Source organism: Gadus morhua, chromosome 17, assembly GCF_902167405.1.
Source record: "Gadus morhua chromosome 17, gadMor3.0, whole genome shotgun sequence".
Lineage (NCBI taxonomy): Eukaryota > Metazoa > Chordata > Actinopteri > Gadiformes > Gadidae > Gadus > Gadus morhua.
The window spans coordinates 16,570,001-16,579,690 of NC_044064.1; positions in this window are offsets into that span (position 1 = coordinate 16,570,001).

A 9,690-nucleotide genomic window follows, 5' to 3' on the forward strand; every position below is an offset into this window, starting at 1 on the left:
CTGAAGCAGCAGAGGCTCTGAGGGACTGCTTTGAATGTACTGACTGGAGCGTGCTGCAGGGAGCACATGGTGAGGACATAGAGGGGGTCACACACTGCACTACTGACTACCTGAACTTCTGTATGGACGTTGTGGTCCCTATCAAAAGAGTACGCTGCTTCCCCAACAACAAGCCCTGGATCACCAGTAATGTCAAGGACATCCTGAACAGGAAGAAGAGGGCATTCAAGGAAGGTGACAGAGACGAGCTGAAGCGCATACAGGTGGAACTCAAGGTCCAACTGAGAGAGGCGAAGGAGGAATACAGAAGGAAGGTAGAACAGAAGCTGCAGCATAACAACATGAGGGAGGTCTGGGATGGCATGAAAACCATCACAGGCTGCAAGAAGAAGGGCAGCATCACAGGAGAGGGGGATGCTGGAAGAGCAAACCAGCTAAACCTGTTTTTTAACAGGTTTGACACTCCAGCTCCCACAACCAGCGATGGTCCACTTCACACCCACACCATGTCCATCACCTCCCCCAATTCCACCACCTCAGACTGCAGACCACCCCCACCCCCACCCTCCACACCCATGGACAGTTCAACCCCCCTCCCTACCACCATCACCAAGGATCAGGTGAGCAGAGAGCTGAGGAGGCTTCATACAAGGAAAGCAGTAGGCCCGGACAGAGTGTGTCCAAGGATGCTTAAAGCCTGTTCTGCTGAACTGGGGGAGCCACTCCAGCATGTCTTCAACCTGAACCTGCAGCTGGGGAGGGTCCCAATGCTCTGGAAGACTTCATGTCTCATCCCGGTTCCTAAGAAAAAACACCCCAGGGAGCCGGGTGACTTCAGACCAGTAGCACTGACATCACATATTATGAAGACATTTGAACGGCTGTTGCTCCATGTCCTTAGACCCCAGGTCCACCTCGCACTAGATCCACTGCAGTTTGGATACCAGGAGAAGGTGGGCGTGGAGGATGCCATCCTCTATCTGCTCCATAGGGCCCACTCTCATCTGGACAGGGAGAGCGGCGCTGTGAGGATCGCGTTTTTTGATTTCTCCAGCGCCTTCAACACCATCCGGCCCCTCCTGCTGAGAGACAAGCTGACAGAGATGAGAGTGGACCCACTCCTGGTTACATGGATTACGGACTACCTCACAGAGAGACAACAATACGTTAGACTGAAGGGCTGCACGTCAGACACTGTGGTCAGCAGCACCGGAGCACCACAAGGCACCGTGCTCTCTCCCGTCCTCTTCACCTTGTATACATCCTACTTCCAGCATAACTCTGGGCTCTGCCATGTGCAGAAATACTCAGACGACACTGCGATAGTTGGCTGTATCAAGGATGGAAGGGAGGGGGAGTACAGGAGCCTGGTTGAGGACTTTGTGAGGTGGTGCAGGTCCAACCATCTGCAGCTGAACTCCTCCAAGACCAAGGAGATGGTGGTGGACTTCAGAAGGAAGAAACCACATCTCCTACCCGTGTCCATCGAGGGGGTCGATGTGGAGGTGGTCAGGACCTATAAATATCTGGGACTGCAGCTGGACGACAAGCTGGACTGGACAGCAAATATGGAAGCTTTATACAGGAAAGGGCAGAGCCGTCTGTACTTCCTAAGAAGGCTGGGGTCTTTCAACATCTGCAAAAAACTACTGCAGATGTTTTACCAGTCTGTGGTGGCCAGCGTGCTCTTTTATGCTGTGGTTTGCTGGGGAGGAAGCAGCAGGAGGAGAGACGCTGGTCGAATGGACAGACTGGTGAGGAGTGCTGGCTCAGTAGTGGGAACAGAGCTGGACTCTCTGGTGACAGTGGCAGAGAGAAGGACCCTTGACAAACTGCTGTCCATCCTGGACAACACCCACCACCCTCTGCATGACACCTTCACCAGGCAGAGGAGTGTTTTCAGTGGCCGACTGCTGTCCCAGTCCAGCTCCACTAATAGACTAAAAAACTCTTTCGTCCCCCTGGCCATCAGACTGTACAACAGCTCCCAGTAAAGGCAGGGAGGACAATAGATAACAACAATGGACATTTTATTTATTTATTTATTTATATTTATTTATATCTGTATTTTTGCACATCCATCTGCACTGTTTTTATGTGTGTTTTCGGCTGCTACTGGATACTTGAATTTCCCCCGGGATTAATAAAGTATATCTATCTATCTATCTATCTATGTAGATCGCAGAACTGTATAGCTGTATGTAGCCGATTTGTGCAGGGTAACACAGTGTTCTGAATTGTATTCAGGGCTAGACTAAATCAATCAAAGCGGACGCGATGCCAACTCATCTACGAGCCTCTTTGCCGCAGCGCAGGGGCGATACTAGGTTCTTACTTTTGGGTGGGCTCAGCCCCAAGGAAGCCACAGGGGTGTTTGAAGTATAGACAGTTATAGAGTTATAGACAACACTGTTGTAATGTAGTATTATATTATCCATGATTTTTCTTTTGTCCTGTCCAAGATTCTGTGACCATTATTTTCTTAGCTATTATGCTGTTGCATGTCTAAGCCAATGTATGGCAGTGTGAGCTAAATAATGTAAGTTCCGAACCACTAAAGTGATGAAAGAAAAAAATACTGTTTGGATGAAGGGAGGGTAATAGGCCTACTGTAATTACAAATTTGAGGTATATTCAATTTCATTCTAAAACGAGCTAAAACGCTGTCCGTTGAACACCCTACAAGCAAAACAGAATGCAGCATTTCTTCTCAATGAATATTCTAACCAAGTAAAACTCTGGAACCAGTTAGAATGAAAGGCTCTCTTTCGTGTTCCTGAGGCAGCTTCAGGTGTTTAGGACCAGTGTCCTTATCACCTAAATCAAAAGCCATATCTGCAGACACTGTTGCTTCCACTTGCTCCTCTATCTTGCACTATATTCAATACTGTGAACTGTATTTATTTTCAACTGTGAGCTTCATTTGCACTACATACTTATCTACTAATAATATTCAACATCCAATTTATATATTCAAAAACGTCTATATTTCAATGGCTTTCAGGGCCCTCTGCTGTATGCGAACATTGCATATGTTAAACAGCACCTTATATTTAACAGTTTTTGTTTAACTAAATTCTGCTCTTTGGACAGATATTTTTAGTAGTTTAGTTTACTAAACTACTCCCTGCTCTTCTCTTTCTCCTTAGCAACGTAAACATAAATATTTAAAGACGGTCATCCATGAAATGAAGTTTAGATATAATGTTATAATGTTGTTTGCCCCTATAACAATCCATGCCTTTTTCTCACCTGCTTCTTCCAGGTCTCGCACCCTCTGTGTATCCCCCATCTCTCCATCCTGCTCTTGCCCTCTTTGCATTCGCACTCTCTCCATGCTCCTATCTCGCTCTTTACATACATTCAAACATTTAGTAAGGAAGTAGTTATAAACTTTCAAAATAATAAATAAAGCAAACAAACCGAAGGGCAAATGTCTGAGGTAAATACAGCATATGTAGGCCTACACTATAAACTGTCCATGTGCAGTGGGACAGAGCAGTTGGTAAAGATTGAGTAGATAAATATGGGCAAATGCAATAAATGTGGTCAAAAATATGCTTATTTTGGTCTGCTTGACTTCCTGATCATGTTATTAGCTGTTTCATCTTGCTCTCTCTCTTTTTCTCCCTCTCTATCCTCATCTCCCCTTCTTCGTGCTGTCAGCCAATAATACAAAGTAATACAGTATAACAACTAACAACAAAGAAATAAAGGCTTACTCATTATTTGTTGCTAGATTTACATTCTCTCACCTGGCTGACTTCTTTTTAAAAAGAACGCATGTCCATCTATGGAAAGCAGAAATTTGCATAAAGTAACTTATGAATTTAAATGACTATCATTGTAAGCACAAACAGATGATCATGGGCATCCGGGCCATATATGTAGTCATAAAACAACTGGTACAACGTTATGGTAGCCCAGTGTTTCCCCTAGAATTTTTTTTAGGCCCGGTGGTAAGAGCTGATGGTGTGATTTGTTATACATTTTTCACGGGATGCTAGAGTATTTGTTGGTTATTTCCAAATAAAACACTTGCTTAGCCATCACAAGTTGGTTAAGTTATGGACAGATAAAGAACGAGGCTAGTGTTTCGCGGGGGCGGTAAAAATGTCCATGGTAACGGCGGGCTGAACCAATCAGACGTCGCATTTACGCGATCGGTTCATGGTATAGTTCTTCTGCCGGAGAATAAACAGTGTTTTTCTAAAAACAAAGTTGATTTAATATAAACTAATTTCATGTACAGGAGCATAAAGCACCAATACATATTGAGATAGCTGGTGGTGAGCTTGGATGGTTATGATATTATGGCTAATAATAATAAAAAAAAGAAAAAAAAAAATTCATTTTTTTTTTTTTTTCATTTTTTTTTTTTTTCTCTTTTTCATTTCTTTTCATTTTTTTGGCCGGTTGTTGGCCTGGCGGGGGCGCTCGTTGGCCTGGCGGCCCGCCAGGCCTGAACAATGGTAGGGGAAACACTGGTAGCCTATACCGACCATGTGATCTGATTCTTTCAAAACATAATCACAACGGTGCTGCAGCGCGACGCTTCCTATTGGTGCTAGGGGCGGCATTTGACGCGCAAACTGGGCACCGTAGCGCTTCGGCACCGGTGTGTTAGCTTATCATGCTTTAGCTTATCATGCTACGGACCATTACAAGCCTGACTAAAACATGAAGCAATTCAAGAAGAGGCATAGATAGAATCGTCTTGTGGTCAACTGTCATTTAATAGATATCTAACAGATTATGTCAAGGTTTTAAAATGGATTATTACCTGGTCATGTTATAACGGACGAAACAGCAGAAACTATGTTATGTGCGCTCGCCGCTCAAGCTGCATTTCGGTTTTGTCAAACAGGAGACACCCACCCACCAATCACAGGTAAGAGATTCCTGCAGGAAGGTTGCGCTCGATTTCACTAGCCCATTTGAGCCTGTTCATTAGTGTACTGTACAGCATCCATCCTCTCGTTGCTTGTGTAAAAAAAAACTGTAGAATATTCGATTTGAGGACGAAACGATAGGGTGGGCTAAGGCAGGTCTTGCTTAGTCACTGCCGCAACGTCTGTGAACAGATTTTCTGTGAACTCATCGGTTACCACCATTCTCACATTTAATGCATTTCTAAAAATTGTCAAGCTCTCGTTTTGAAGGCTAAGCACCGCGCCGTTCGTTTCAATGGGAAAATGCGACAGTCTGTACTTTCAACATTAAGTTTTACATATTTATACTTTGACATTTGTCCCAGCATTTATACCACAGATTCACTAGGGTCTATTGTAGCTAACTAGGTTGTCTGCTCACATTTAATGTATTTTCACAATGTACAAGCTCTCGTTTTAAAAGCTAAGGCAGGCAGGGACTCGACAACGTGGTGGTCAGACAGGCGAGGGGTCGGCAACGGGAGGGCAGACAGGCAGGCGAGGAGCAGGAAACAGGGAAGCAGACAGGCTGGCAGGGACTCGGCAACAGGCGGGTGGTCAGACAGGCGAGGGTTCGGAAACAGGCAGGATCAGCGTTGTAGATACAGTTCAGGAGTTGCGGGAAAGCTCTCTCCTCCGGACCGTACCCCTCCCAATCCACCAGATACTGGACCCCATGTCCACGGCAGCGGGAGCGGAGGTGACGCCGGACAGTAAACACCGGGCCTCCGTCGACAAGCTGAGGGGGAAGAGGGGGCGGAACGGGAGGAGCCAGAGGTCTTTCCTCGACGGGCTTGACCCTGCAGACATGGAAGGTTGGGTGGATCCTCATGGAATGAGGACGCTGAAGGCGTACCGCCTCTGGGTTTATGATGCAGGTTATGGGAAATGGTCCTATGAACTTGGGGCCAAGCTTGCGAATCTCTACTTTAAGGGGCAGGTCACGGGTGGAGAGCCAGACCTTCTGGCCAAGTTGATAGGCAGGCGTCGGCGTGCAGGGTTTGTATGCAGCAGCAGCTTGGCGATCTGCAGACTTGGAGAGAGCAGTGCGCGCCAGGATCCAGGTGCTCCGACAATGAAGGATCAGGGCTTGAACCAAGGGGCAGGAGGACTCCTTCTCCAGGTCGGGGAATAGGGGAGGCAGATACCCGTAGGCGCACTGAAAGGGAGAGAGGCCGGTGGATGAGCAGGTAAGGGTGTTATGCGCATACTCTAGCCATACCAGTTGGTCGGACCAGGAAGCCGGATTCTGGCTTCTGGATTCTTGCTTCGTCAATCCTGCCGGATTGACGAGCGCTTGGTGCAGGTGTTGAAGGGCGTCTTCCACTCGTCTCCGTCTCGGATGCGAACCAGATAGTAAGCATTCCTAAGGTCGAGCTTGGAGAACACCGTTGCCCCCTGGAGCATCTCGAAGGCAGAGGAGAGTAGGCAGAGGCCCCTGAGTCGACAAGGGCGGTAATGGGATGGGAACCGGAAGGCAACAGGAGCTCACCGGAAAGAGTGGGTCTAATGGGAGAGGTAGAGTCTGCGATGGAGCTCACCAGTATGCCTCTGGTTACTGGTGAGCTCTGAATTTTACCGGGCATCGATCAGCGAAGTGTCCTGGCTGACCGCAGTACAAACAGAGATTCTGCCTCTGTCTTCTCTCCTTCTCCTCCGGGGAAAGATGGGTGCGACCCACCTGCATGGGCTCGGGATCCCCCCTCCCCAAGCGGGAGGTTGAGGTCAGCGGAAAGAAGGAGGGGATTACTGGGGACCAAGGGCGAGAAGGACTGCGTGGCGGGATTCAGAGGTCGAGGCGGGTAGCGAGCTCGATCAGGGCCTCCAGTGAGGATGGCGGGTCGTGGGCAACGAGCTCACCTTTGATGTACCCAGACAGCCCTTGTTGGAAGACATCACGGAGGGCGGGCCAATCCAATCCCACATGGGGGCCCTGGTGCGGAACTCGATAGCGTAGTCCGAGACAGAACGGCTTCCCTGGGACAGGGCCAACAATTCTCGTCCTGCCTCAGCTCCCAGAGGACCGGTTCCGAAGATTCTCCTAAGCTCTTCGGCAAAGGAGCGGAAGGAGCGACAGACGGGGGTCCCTCTCTGCCATTCAGCGGTGCCCCAAAGACGCGCCCATCTGGAGAGGTGGTTTTTGGTGTAAGCCACCCGGGTTTCTTTGGAGGCGAAGGTGAGCGGCTGAAGGGAGAAGATTATGGAGCAATTGCACAGGAAGGCGTTGCAGGTGGTAGGGTTGCCATCGTAACGTTCGGGGGCTCCCACATTCGGCTCACGGGGTGGAGGGGCGGCAGTTTCGGTTACCGCTGGGGCCAGAGGAGGACGTTCGCCAATTCCTGGCGGACTTGTGCCAGGTCTTGTTGTCCCTGAGCTGTGGCGGCCCTGGTGGCAGCCATCACCTGCTGCAGCGCGTTCTCCATCCGGGAGATGCGGTCGTCCGTCTGGGCTGGGTCCATTCTTGGCCAGATCGTGCTGTAACGGGAGGGTTAGGCAGAACCCAAGTGCATGGACAGACAACAGCTGAGGACAGTTTCAAGGATTTAATTCGGTACAGGATCGGGCAGGCAGAGAGCAAACAGTAAAGTCACCGACAAGTGGGCAGGGAATCGTTGGTAGGTCAGCAAGTGAGGGATCGGCAACGGGAGGGCAGACAGGCAGGCGAGGGGCAGGAAACAGGGAAGCAGACAGGCCGGCAGGGACTCGACAATGGGCGGGTGGTCAGACAGGCGAGGGTTCAGAAACAGGCAGAATCAGTGTTGTAGAAACAGTTCAGGAGTTGTGGGAAAGCTCTGTGAGTACGAGAGACGATTTGGCAGAGACTGAGTGGAGTGAGAGGATTTATATAGAGGGATCACAGGTGATGGTGATGGTGGTTGGGTTAATTAGGGGAGAATAGGGTGGCAGGCAGGTGAATGGGAAAACCAGGGGCGGACCATGACACTAGGGTCTATTGTAGCTAGCTAGGTTGTCTGCTCACATTTTATGTATTTTTCACAATGTACAAGCTCTCGTTTGGAAGGCTAATCACAGGCTAATCGTTTCAATGGGAAAACGCAACGGTCTGTACTTTCAACAATAAGTTTTACATATTGTGCATCGAAATTCGTTCCAGCATTTACACCAAAGATACACTAGGGTCTATACTCTATAGCATATAACCGTGTTGTCCGATTACAGTTTAATGCATTTTCCAAGATTTGCCATCTCTCGTTTTGAAGGCTAATCACCGCGCTGTTCGTTTCAATGGGCGTTTCAATGGAAATTGCAATGTACTTTGAACAGTAAGCTTTACATATTTATACTTCGAAATTCGTTCCAGCATTTATACCACAGATATACTAGGGTCTATAGCAGATAACTAGGTTGTCTGCTCACATTTTAATGCATTTCTCACAATTTACAAGCTCTCATTTTGAAGGCTAATCCCTGCGCCATTCGTTTCAAACTTGGATGGCCTTAAATTTTTTGAGCTTCAATGACAGCAAAACGGAGGTCCTATTATTAGGACCAGGTACTACTTGTAACACCAATGGTATGGACTTAAGCACCCTCAACCCAAGTCCCATATAAGAAGCGTGGGTCTTATGGCGCGTTTCCACTGCAGGGTGTGGAACGGATCGGATCGCAAAGGTGCGGGTCGGGTCGCGTTTCCACCGCCAAAAGTGGGCGTGACCCGGACTTTGCCGTACCCGTTCCGGCCCCATTCTCGGGACTCCTCCGTTGCGGTACCCAAAACGAGACCAGACGCCTGAAAGGGTCCCGTGAAATTCTAGCTACACCCCCCCTCCGTTGATTGGTCGACAGAATCGTCACTTCCGGGTGACGCGGGGATAAAAACAAACAAACAGTAGCCTCAAAGTATTATTCTTTACAATTAACATGTCGCGTAAAAAGCTTGCTTGGGCGAACAAGGAGGTGGACACGTTCGTCTGCATTCTTGGGGAGGAAGACGTTGTTCACGATGTTTACGTAGCTGCCGCGGCGATCGACATCCGGCCTACCACCAAGGGTACTGTCGGCAGTGGAAACGCGACCTCGGAACTGAGCTGGGCTATACCGCCCCCTCCCTACCGCACCTTTGCGATCCGATCCGTTCCGCAACGCTGCAGTGGAAACGCGGCATAATACTGGTGGATACTAATCTTACTTTTAAAAACAGGTTATGTCTGTTGTAAAATCAAGTTTCTTTCAGTTAAGAAATATTTCTGAAGTAAAACCTTTTCTGAATGTCACTGACTTTGAAAAGGTAATCCATGCATTTGTAACTACAAAAAACAAAGCCACCCTCTTTCGCTTACAGTTGGTTCAAAATGTTAAGATCCTGCTACTAACATTTAAATGCTTAAATGGAAAAGCCCCCATGTACCTTTCTGACTTACTAGTCAAATACACTCCTATAAGAAGTCTCAAATCCTCTGACCTGCTCTTACTGGCTGTTCCCGACAATAAACACAAATGTAGAAGAGATAGGGCATTTGCTGTTGTTGCCCCTAAACTATGGAACAGCTTGCCACTGCATATTCAATTGTCCCCCTCTGTAGCTATTTTTAAATCAAATCTTAAGACCCATCTCTACTCTATTGCCTTTAATTCAGTCTAACCTTTCTTTGACCTCATTTTTATTGTCTTTATTGTCTTTTGATCCTGATGGCACATTTATTCATTGCATTATGACAACTTCTAGCCTACATTATCATTGTTATTACTGTAATGATTATTATTATTACTATTATTAATATTATTATCTTTGTCTCAA